Source organism: Triticum dicoccoides, chromosome 7B (assembly GCF_002162155.2).
Source record: "Triticum dicoccoides isolate Atlit2015 ecotype Zavitan chromosome 7B, WEW_v2.0, whole genome shotgun sequence".
In the NCBI taxonomy this organism is placed as follows: Eukaryota; Viridiplantae; Streptophyta; class Magnoliopsida; order Poales; family Poaceae; genus Triticum; species Triticum dicoccoides.
The window spans coordinates 216,014,093-216,024,182 of NC_041393.1; the positions used below are offsets into that span (position 1 = coordinate 216,014,093).

At 40.5% G+C, this 10,090-nt stretch overlaps 1 long non-coding RNA gene across 2 annotated transcripts; it reads left to right on the forward strand.

Annotated features, from left to right (window-relative positions):
• The first annotated feature begins 6 nt into the window (after window positions 1-6).
• LOC119340530 lies at window positions 7-1,097 on the forward strand. Of its 2 annotated transcripts, XR_005164586.1 has the most exons (3): window positions 7-183; window positions 295-415; window positions 626-1,097. It is a non-coding gene; the product is annotated as an uncharacterized LOC119340530 (long non-coding RNA). The 2 variants fall into 2 exon arrangements; XR_005164585.1 differs by having other exon boundaries at window positions 7-415.
• Window positions 1,098-10,090: the final 8,993 nt, after the last annotated feature.

A 10,090-nucleotide genomic window follows, 5' to 3' on the forward strand; every position in this document is an offset into this window, starting at 1 on the left:
TCCCTCACTCCATAGCCCGCGCCCGCGTTCTTCCTCCCCCATCTCGTCTCATCTCCGGTCGCTGCAGAGGAGCCCAGTTTCGCGCCGCCACCATGGTTGGCCTGCAGCGAGCAGCAGAGGACCTAGCCGCCGCGTCCGACCTCAACCGCCGCCCGAAACCCTAGCCCCTCCTTCCAACGGCAGGTCAAGCCAGCAGGATCCCCTCCAAGAATAGCATTTGATGTGTGAGTGCATATCCTTCTCTTCTTCTTCTTCTTCTCGATTTGATGTGTGCGTGCGTGCTGTTGTGTGCAGGCCCGACTCATCTCTGCTTGTGCACAACAAGGAAGGCCATGGAGACGCTGCTCCCTATATTCAGCGCGTGGACGGACGATGCAGCGTTGGGGATGACTCATGGCTGCCTCCGTTTGTGCAGGTGACTCATGGCCACCCCCTCTCTCAACCCCCAGATCTGACTCCCTCCTCCACCCCCTCTCTCAACCTCTAGATTCAACACAAGTATTCATTGTTGTATTTTTATTTTTACTATGTCTCTGAACCATCTGGATGATGAACTATGTACTGTAATTTTTAGTTTGTCGCAAGAACGTGAACCTAATTTTTAGTCTGTCTAAATCACGTGCAGATTGGGTACTCTGGAGCACATGGGAGGAGGAGAAGGATGGGAGGTGTGTAGAATTCGGCGCCAAGGGAGACGATCGAGATGGTGGAGCAGAATCCAGAGGACGACGGGAGACCAGATAGAGGAGAGACAACACCCGGATATCGGGCAGTGAATGCACACAATGCAAGGATACTTTAAACAAATACAAGTATCATCCATATGAAGGTCATCGGGCGTTTGGAAGAGAAGAATGATGCATATATCATCTCAGTTCAGGTCGCTGGAGTTGTTTGGTTTTTCTTCTCATGTGGATGCTCCATACTGTAAACTACGCTCTGTACTTGGAGACAATCACCAAGTCCTTTTTTGTACAAACTAATCTAAGCTTTTTGTTCTTCTCAAGTAGCTATTTTATTTTGCTAATTCTGTGTATAGCTGCTATTAAACAGAAGTCCTTTGATGTCAGATGCAAAGTTGATGAAGTTTTTTTCTATGTGAGATGCTCTTGTTTAGTGGGACGCTATGCAGTTTTTTGGTGAATGGTGCCGCTGCTGCAGCTCATTGGTTCTAGCCCGACATTCAGCTCTGAATGGACGTGTGTCAGGGACAGGATGATCACCATCCAGGTTTTGACACGGTATTTTCTCTTTCTAATCTACTATAGAGATTATTAGCAGCCGCATGTGGAAAGGTTTGGCAATTCAAAGTACTTCAAGAAACTATTATCATTGAAGCCTGCTTGGAAATTATATAGAAGTGTAATTTGTAGTGGAGTTATCAGTTCTCCGTTGATAAATGTACAATGTGAAGGCAAATAATCTTTTTGTATGTTTATGTTACATTACAGCTATCAAAACGCATGCATATGTTGCATCTCTCTCTCTCTCTCTCTCTCTCTCTCTCACACACACACACACACACACACACACACACGTGCGTGCGTGCGTGCGCGTGCACACACAAACACATACGCACGCGATCAGGCAATGGAGGGCCCTGGTTCCGATTGCAATATTTCATATTTGTTTTGCTTTTATAAGTGGTGGATGCATAGCCTAAATTAAAGGCCAAGCTTTAGGCAGGAAAGTGGGACAATCTTCAGTAACATCACCACGCTTCTTATCATACCCACTCGCGGTGGAGCCGCCAGCCTGGCCGAGTCGCTGTTGATCAGCGCCAACTCCATGAGGGAAAAATATGGTACTGATTTCTTAGGTTGTTAGGTTCTGTGTTCTCCTAGGATTTAAGATGGTGAAGTTACTGTGACTGTAATCGAATATCCATTACAATAAGAACTTCAGTGCTTGAGTTTTTCTGTTTCTTTGCTTGTTTCTATAAGAACTCCAGCGCTTGTGTTTGGACCTCATGTCCCCGTCAGATTTCATTTTGCTCGAATTATTCAATCAGAACTTGTGGTATTCTACATTTTATTGGATCTCAATCTTCCTTCAAGCGGCATCCGATTCTTCACAAGCTGATGAAATATTTATTTCTCGCGGGTATTCATTGGCCAATTTCTCAGATTAGGAATTGAGATAAACATCAATTTGGCTCAAGGTAATACGCCCTACTTTGCATAATAAATCATATTTGGCTATTTTGAATGCAGCCGGGATGCTGAAAAGTTTGTTGAAGTTCTTCTAGCTTGCTCTCAAATATTAGCGGCCACGTGCGCGTCCTGATGTAGAACCATCAAATGTCTCACTTAGATATCTTCTGAAAGATCTTGTGTTGATAATCTTTGAGCAAAGAAGTGTGTAACTACATGAAACTGCTATTTTGATGCAATACTATGTCTGATAATAGCTTATCTTCTAGCATTCCCTGTAAATTTTGTGCTGACCAATATTTTACTAAACTAATTTGTACAATTCAATACAGACTTGCTAAGGGTCCTCTAGCCTGGGGAGGCTAATATCCCATTTTGTCAAGATTGTTAGACTTCTTGTATTAAATTTTATGTTACTTTTGTACTGAGATTTCCAGCAAGTGCTAGCAGAAGCGTGGTTTTGCCACAGCCTGGGGATCCAAGGAGAAGGGCCATCCTATACTCCGTCTCGATGCGCAGGTTCTGCCATGGCACCTTCATCGCCGACTGCTGCATGCTGACCCTGTCCATCATGCAGTGCTGGTGTTGGAGCAGGTGGAGGTTGTCCTTGTGGTTGTCAACGATGAGGATGTGCACCAGCTCCCGTTGATCCGCGACCCACAGCCGGCGCAGGTCAACTGGCTCCAGCGGACGAACGTCGTTGACATTCCCATTGGTATGCAGAGGGGAGCAAGATGCGGGGCCTGTCCACGGCAGCCGCTCGATGGCCGCACATCTAGCTCGTCACAGGGTGAGCTGTGACGGGCGCGCAGGGTAGGCAAGCAATGGTGGCGAGCAGGTGAGACAAGCTCTGTCGGCGAGCAGGCGTGAGCCAGCTGGCAACAGTGAGCTTCGGTGGCACAGCAGGCGTTGCCGAAGATTCCGTACTCCTATAATCATGGTCATGGTCACACTCTTTTAACAACTGAAATTCACTGCCAATTGTTGGATTATCTGAGTCAAAACTAGATTATGGAAACTGAAAGCTATTAAATATTTTGGATTGTGAATTCCATGGTACTACAAGTTCAAACAAGAAGTTCATGTCCTGATATTTCTGTATCCTGTATTATTAACAAGTTAAAGTATGAATTCAGGTAATAGGTCAATCTCATACAGAAAGCTAGAAACTTTGTATTGGTATTGTAGGTTCATGATTTAGTGAGTGCAACAAAGCCAGTTTAAAATTTCAGGCTGAGCCGTTTATGTGATATTTTAGTCCACTGTTATGATCACACATGCGATCATTTTTTGTTTTAGTGATGAAGTTTTATAGCGCCACAAGCTTTGAATGATGTTATGGCTAATGAACTTCCATAAATTGTAGTTGAGGCTGCAAAGGTACAAAGTGAATGGAAAATATATTCTCCTTGACCATCCTACCATATCTACTGAATGGATCTAACTTGTACTTTATTGTTTTTATGTATCCCAACACTACAGTATCCTTCGGAAGGCAGATTTATAGTTGATGGTATGGCTAGCATCCAAGGTGAGACACCAACCTCAATGCTCTAATTTTGTGTGAACTACCAGCTTCCCATGTTATGTGGTTACTCTAGAATGTTTTATTCATGACTAGCAAATCCTTCCAGCCAGTAGTCTAGGAAAGTAGCCAGATCGATGTTACTATATGTGGTTTGACCTGTGTCTCTGTAATAATCTAGCTGCTAGCATACCCACTTGATTATTTCATTCACACACACACAAACACACACACACACACATGGTAGGTTCATTCATTATGTTGCGTCAATGGTAAGCAGTTTGGGTTCAATAGCCATGACTGAACAAACATGTTCATCCAACCAGACTACTTTGGATCTTCAATCAAATTTGAGGCTTCCAGGAAGGTAACGAATTATGTAAGTCAATTAAAATCGGTATCCATTGATTGCTATGTACTCCGTGTATAGCTTGAGTGAAACAAAATCAAGGATTTCCTCTTAACTTGTTTTTTGTATATCATTGGGATCTCATAGAGGTTGATGGAACATACAATCAACTCTTGGTTTCAGATTTGTTAGTAAAGGACTGCTGATCCTATTTATTTCTATCGAGAACAACGAACAAGTTACATCATGTGACCATTCTTTATTATATTTTTTGTAAATTGATCTGGTTCTTTCTATATGTGTGTACAATGTTCTCCTTGAGGAGTGAGTAAGCGAAGCACATCAGGGTGCGATACTCTAAACTCCCACTAAATTGCATAGTTAATGATTCAAATTTAGCATGTCATAATATGTCCAATTACTTTCAACTAATTTTATTCGTATATGGTGATCTGTTGTAATGTACAGAAGATATTTCATATATATCATGACTACTTTTTAATGTATGCTTACCGTTTTTGTAGGGCACCAGTTTCTGCTATCACTTGCAATAATTTCTTAGGTAATTTTTTGGACCAGATTTTCGGGATTAATAACACCAGTCAGTTAATATGTTACTGAAACTGTTGGTACCTCATCTACTTTTGTGGGGGCTTAGTCTTGTTCTAAAAAATACCAATACCCACATCAAAAAATATTCAAATGTTTTGGGGTGTATAATAAATGTGTCGTGTTTTAGAACTGTATTGCAGCCATACTTGAAAAGCCATTTCTGCATGTCAATACAACCTGCGTTTCAGACATACTTGAAAAAACACCACACACACATGTCAATATCAGGGCCTCAATTAGGAAACTTGTACATACGGTTCAAATTCTTTGTCCATACAGTTCAAATTATTTGCCGTCTCTATCTTCTAGAAAAAGCACAAGGGTTCACAATGCATAAATCAGCTTACTTTCAGTGATGATCAAGACTCCCAAAATGCATTTCTTTTCATGGTGAAAAGATGCTCAGGCACACATCATTGTTAGTTTTTCTCATGCCATGCTTGGTCTGTAACTAAATCTGGAAAATTCATTGGATGTTCCGCAAGTGTGCAACCGAACTTGTATGACTCACATACAAACAAATTATTCATAATGAAAATAAAATCATTGTATGTGTTTTAGGAATTATGTCATACTTATGTAGAAAGGATGACTTCTTCTACCATATAAAGAAGTCATGATGGTAAAAAATACTAGGCAGTCTCCATGTCTAAAAGGTTGGAATGTTGAGATATTAGGAAGCGTGTACAAAAGATTATTAGAAACTAGCGGTGGCTCAAAAGTGCTCCCCATGAAATAGCGACATGGACTCCAGATTTCTATGATCTGTTTGTATTTGAATTAAGAAAAAAGTAATATAATAAAAATTGTTATATGTCTTGATAAAAGTTTATAGAAATATGGACAACAATGCAGGCACATCACCACCACCACCACCACCACCACCACACACATGGATGGCTAATACAACCCTTCTAACCATTGAACTACCAGTTGAGTTCAGTAACATTTTTTTAGTTGTCAATAACATATTATTGTGTTTGATGGTCTGATTATCAATTAAAAAGATGTGTGTTAGCTGTTACGTGCATAGTTCTTGGTTATTTTAACTCCGTGAGAAGCATCTTGATTTTTTTTAAAGCCCGTAGCAACGCACGGGCGTTCTACTAGTAGAAGTAGGAGCCCACCACATCTATGATGATACCGGGTTTTGTCACAATTGTCGTCATAGAAGTGTCATAAGTATGACAGGAAAAAAATTCGTTCGGCCCAAAATGTCACGGATGTGTCTTTTTTTTGTAGTGATCGCAGTGGTTCTCCCATTACACCCTTAGCCGAATTTGTTGGGAATGTAAGGGGTACAAATAGGAACTGAGCAACCCAACTATTGACCAAAATCCAGGTTCGAAACTGATGCATATAACGCAACATCTAAGATGCCGAGTACTTTGGACTTGTATTTTAAGACAGGGAAACGAATCCCATTAGCAGTTGTATCTTAAAGACGTTCTTGTATCTCAAAGGCAGTGCTTGTATGGAAATACAGTAATGATCTTAAAGGGCATGATTTCTTTATTTTATAACTTCAAGCTTTACATGCCGAGCTGCGACGAGAGAAACTAGAAGAATACAATCCAAAAAGTAAATAGAGGAGCAAATAAAAACATGGTGGATATTGTCATCGAGTTTATGAGCCTGGGCCTCTTCCTGTCGCATGTCTGCATTTCCTGTTGTTGACCAACTTGTCATCGTTGACGACGAGGACTGAAGTGGACTGAATGCGACCTCGGCCCTGCATGCGCTTAAAGTGTTCGCTGGCCGAGTCCTTTGAAAGAGGTATGCAGATGTCACCTATGTGGTTGAGGCACACTACTATAGTTTTGCTGGCTATTTCTTTGGCAGAACCTTGCAGATGTAGAAGCTCAAAGATCCGTCGTTCTTTGCTCTAGCCGATCCGACGTTTCCATAAATTTTGGCTCCTCGGCGGCTCAAGGAATTTTTAGTGCAAAATTGTGCACCCTGGGACATAGTGTCCCTTCCAAAGGGATCACGCAAGGAGCCCATACCCCTATTTAGGGTGTGGGGGTACGTGTCTGAGGTCGATTGGCACGACCCGCATGCGCTTTGAAGAGCCGGGGGTGTGTTTACCGCCCCGGCCGGGCTGCCTCCTCGGATGTTTGCATCTCAGCTGTGAAGGTCGCGGTCTGCTCCTCCATCCAGAGTGAGCGTTCGCTATTACCATTGACTGTGATAACACCGTTAGGTCCTGGCATTTTAGGCTTGAGGTAAGTGATACGTCTCCAACGTATCTATAATTTTTGATTGTTCCATGCTGTTATATTTCCATTCTTGGATGTTTTACAATCATTTTATAGCAAGTTTATATCATTTTCTGGGACTAACCTATTGACATAGTGCTCAGTGCCAGTTGTTGCTTTTTGCTTGTTTTTTGCTTAGCAGAAAATCAATACCAAACGGAGTCCAAACGAAACTTTTTGGAGATTTTTTCTGGACCAGAAGACACAAGATGGGCCAAAGAAGCACCAGAGGGGTGCCCCGAGGGGGCACAACCCACCTGGGCGTGCCTGGGGGCCTAGGCGTGCCCTGGTGGGTTGTGCCCACCTCGGTCGCCTCCCGCACCGCCTCTTTGCTCTATAAACTAGATCACTGATGGCGCGCGTTGCTGCGCCCGTCTATTTCTGCTCTTAGTTGTTAGGGATTAATGTGTTTGCAACTTCAAAAGGTATCGTGCTTTCTCGTAGCTTGTGCTTGACTCCATTTTTTGGAATTAATGGTCTGTAACCGAAGAGAGGAATTCGATTTATCTGCAATAGTGGCATACAATCGAAGAAAGAAATTTAGTTGATCTGCAAGAAAGTGACATGTTGAGCCTTTTTCAGGCCTAATAGACTTGTTGGTTCAAGTTGTGAAATCAAACATATGGGATTTGAATTAAGATGGTTGATCGATAAAAGTTTCATGATTGATCATGACTCTTTTGGCTCTAAAAAAACTCTCTCACAAATACTCCCTTCATGACATCTAAAAATAGAAATATTTAGGAAATACATTAGGAATACTAGAAAAAGTGCCCGTGCGTTGCAACGGGAGAAAAAAAAAATCACGCCTCATACATACACTTAACGACATCAGCAAATCCTTGAAATCTTTCATGATGCCACGCAACAAGCAACATGATAACTTTTCTAAAAAAAACAAGCAACATGATAAGTGGTGTTGTGCAAAAACATAAAGGTGTGATGATTTTTGAAGTGAACTGAAGGTGTTTAGAATTCATTATACAACGCAAATATCTACCTAGTTGCCAATATATGTTTACGCATTTGTTGTTGTTTCTCGGTGACGCAAAAAAAATATTGCATTAGAATGAAATAGCAAAGTACATTTTAGTATTTAATGATAACATGTGCATAAGTGTTTTCATATACTCCCTTCGTCCAAAATAACTTGTCCCAAGTTTGTCCCTCAAATGGATGTATCTAACACCAAATTAGTGCTAGGTATATCTCTTTGAAGGACAAGTTTTTTCGGACGGAGTGAATATACCCAGCACATATATATGCGACGCGACACGAATGTGTGTGTGTGTGTGTGTGTGTGTGTGCAATCATAATTCAGTTCAAGACTTAATTTGGTTGCAAACATATAGGATAGCTCCACAAAAACAACCAATCTATAAGGACATATGTAATAGGCATTTTTAAAATATCTCATCATACAAAGAAGGTATTATTTAAGTTTGCACCCTGAACGTAATTTCAAAAATTGATGATAATAGCATATTTGAAATCTACATATTTTTCTGATGAATTTTCATATATGGCATGTCAGATTTAAAGTTAGGGTTTCAAAAATATGAAAATTTCAAAAAGTAATTGATTTTTTAAAGGAAAAGGGTGGTTGTGGGAATCGAACCCACAACCTCTAGCGCTATAGGTCATGGAACCAACCAGTGCGCTGCTCCCCTGGTCGTTGTATATGAGGGGATCTCCCCTTATTGAGCTATTGGCGAGCGCGGAAAAAAAAAACAAAACGTTCTTCTCACTTACCGGCGGCATTGGTGGGTAATTATTTGCAACTTTAGGGGCAGTTTTAATGACGGACGGGCAGAAGCGATAGCCGCTTTATTAGTAGGTATATATATAGGTATAGGTATAGATTTGAGAAATGAAGAATAAAAATAAGCCATACAAATATTTTAGAAATTTTGGACAACGTTTATTATTTAAACAATCACAATGCATTTTAGACATTACTGCCGGCCTGCAATAAAATTCTACTGTACATTGCAGTATAATAGACAAAGATTCTCCAAGGGATTACACCCGGGCACTAAACATCTGGTTAATACAGGAAAATTAGCAGAGTTCTCGGAACATTAGCACAACAAAGGATAATTTATATAGGATCAATAGGTGAGTGTAAAACAAAAGGATGATTTGGCGGGTATCTCCAACAATCTTAAACAATTTCTGCCAAGGGCACTAAGGACATGGAACACAGACACACTGTGACAACAAAGAGTGGAAAGCAAAGACTTTGTGGTCGATTGTAGGGGCACCAACCTGGATAAATCGAAGCCAACAAATCCAGTGTTCAAACTATCAATTTTAGAATCAAAATATTCTTGGGCTCAACCATCGATAATATATTCACCTCTTCCATTACTAACAAAAATAGATACCTTGTTTCGTGAAAATGTAACTATCACCTTGCATACCCCTTGTATTTTACTGGACGGCTAGCAAAAAGGTATTGATTATCATATGCGAATTATCAAAGCACGAAACTAAGAAAGGCATACGATACCTTTTTTTTTCAAAGATGGTGACCTTTCCCATTTCATTGATAATGAGGATCGCTTGTCGGTTTCATAACTTTTCATAATATATATTCAAGGAATCAACAAACTTTTTTTGTCTCAAACAATAACTCGTCTTGCCATTCAATCAGGAAGTTATGTAAATCTAGCAGGACAAAAGGGAATTCATGCAAAGTCTACATTTTAGACTTCAAAAAGAAAGAGTGGACATGCATGAGATAAGTCAATCATATTGCCATAGTAGATAAGCCCCAAACAATACATAGGAATGATACCATGAAATCAGAGTGAGCTATGGCCAATGGACTGCACATCCCATAAGAGTATATTCGCCTAAATGCATGTACCTGGAAGTATCGGATAACCTTAACTCGGTAGTCATAAAAAAGAAAGAAAGAAAAGAGTAAAGAGCACTTCAAGAATTATGCATATAAGATATTCCAATGAGAACACGGTTCACATGCATGCAGTCAAAATGATTCAATAATAGGGAGATCCTTGAGAAACTTAATTTAAATAAAATCACACTTCTAACAAAATGATTATTTGACAATTTACCCTTCAACAAATTTCCAGAAAGTATAGTTAAGACTCAAGATAACTTTCCATCCGCATCTAGTGTATTAGAAGTTGCTTTGTATCAGTGTGTGCTACAATGCACAATTGTC